Source organism: Gossypium hirsutum, chromosome D03 (assembly GCF_007990345.1).
Source record: "Gossypium hirsutum isolate 1008001.06 chromosome D03, Gossypium_hirsutum_v2.1, whole genome shotgun sequence".
Taxonomy (NCBI): domain Eukaryota; kingdom Viridiplantae; phylum Streptophyta; class Magnoliopsida; order Malvales; family Malvaceae; genus Gossypium; species Gossypium hirsutum.
In genome coordinates, this window is record NC_053439.1 from 27,048,602 (window position 1) to 27,050,362 (window position 1,761).

General features: G+C 34.6%; 1 non-coding gene across 1 annotated transcript; it reads right to left on the reverse strand.

Annotated features, from left to right (window-relative positions):
• Positions 1-1,154: 1,154 nt before the first annotated feature.
• LOC121215687 (small nucleolar RNA R71) lies at positions 1,155-1,261 on the reverse strand. Its single transcript, XR_005911663.1, has one exon. It is a non-coding gene; the product is annotated as a small nucleolar RNA R71 (small nucleolar RNA).
• Between the last annotated feature and the right edge of the window lie 500 nt (positions 1,262-1,761).

Consider the following 1,761-nt stretch of genomic DNA (forward strand, 5'->3'; position numbering starts at 1 on the left):
GCTAAGAAACCCTTAGTAAATAAGGATCAGTAAAATGCATATTTACTAAGTAAAGGATTCTGAAAGGACCTAATGTGGTTTCCAAACTCATGAAAGATCGAGTTGCCATGAAATGTTTTTCCGAATGTTATTAAGCATGTTGATAATAAATTGAGTTTGATTATAGTAACTATCCTAGTTTATTTATGTTATAATTGTTGCAAATTGTGTTTAATTTTACTAAAATCAATTTCATTCATATAATTTGCATACTTAGGATAATTTGCATTAAGGATCATTGCATTTAGTTTAATATATTTTAATCACTTCTCAACTATATTGTGTTTTCATTTACCGAATTATTACTATAATTTACAAATTAAGTGACTTAGCACAAATACAATCCCTATGGAGGCGATAACGCGATACTTACTTATTACTTGATAACGATTGTGTACACTTGCATAAACCTACGCGTTACAAGTTTTTGGCACCGCTGCCGAGGATTGTCAACTGTTGCCATAGTAATTTTTTTTTGTGAAATTATTTATGTTCAATTTGATTTATTTCTAACATTACTAACTTATTCTTTTTAATTTTTGTGATTTTCTTTTCAGGTATTTATGAGCATAGATCGAATTATTGATTTACACCCTGTATACCCTAAAATTAAGTGAACTTGCAGACAAATAAGACGTGAACTAATAGCTCAAAGACAAGTCGAGATGGGCCTTGGGAATCAGAATTAAGACCAAGGTAATGAAGCCGATCATGTACGAAATCCTATCCTCATTGTCGATGATAGGGATCAATACATCAAACAATATGCTGTACAACTTTTCAGTGAGTTAAACCCAGGAATTAGAAGGTTAGATATTGAGGCAACCTAGTTTGAATTAAAACCAGTGATGTTTCAAATACTACAAATGGTGGGTCAATTTATTGGTGTGCCCACGGAAGATCCACATCTTCACATTCGATTGTTTATGGAGGTGAGTGATTCATTCAAGGTAGCCGGTGTGACTGAAGACGCACAGAGCTTGAAGTTGTTTCCGTAATTGTTGCGAGATCGAGCTCGAGCATGGCTCAATTCATTGCAACCAAGTTCCATATTTACATTGTAAGAATTAGCAGAGAGATTTTTGGTTAAGTATTTCCCACCTAACAAAAACGCTAAGTTAAGGAATGAGATCACAAGTTTCCAACAATTAGATGACGAGTCTTTGTATAAGACTTGGGAGCGATTCAAGGAGTTACTTCGTAAGTGTCCTCATCTTGGGATTCCTCATTGTATCAAGTTGGAGACATTCTATAATGGTCTCAATGCAAATACAAGATTAATGGTAGATGCTTCTGCAAATGGTGCAATTTTCATTAAGTCTTATAATGAGGCTTATGAGATCATCGAGAGGATGGTGAGTAATAACAATCAATGTCTAAGAAATCGAACAACTTCAAGAAGATGTGTAGCTAAAGTTCATGATATTGACGCCTTCACTTTGTTATCAGCTCAGGTATCGTCTATTTCCTCTATGATAAAATAGTTAACCGCTAATAGTACTAAAAATTTTGTAGCTCAGCCACCAAGTTTGTTTAAAGTAGTTTCCTCTGTGTACTGTGGGGAAGGTCATTCTTTTGAGAGTTGTCTATCAAATCCTGAGTCAGTATACTGTGTAGGGAACCAATATCAAAATAGGAGTGGACAAGGAGCCCAGTCCAACATCTACAATCCTTCATGGTGTAATCATCCTAAATTTTCTTGAAGCAACCAAGGAAATGGAA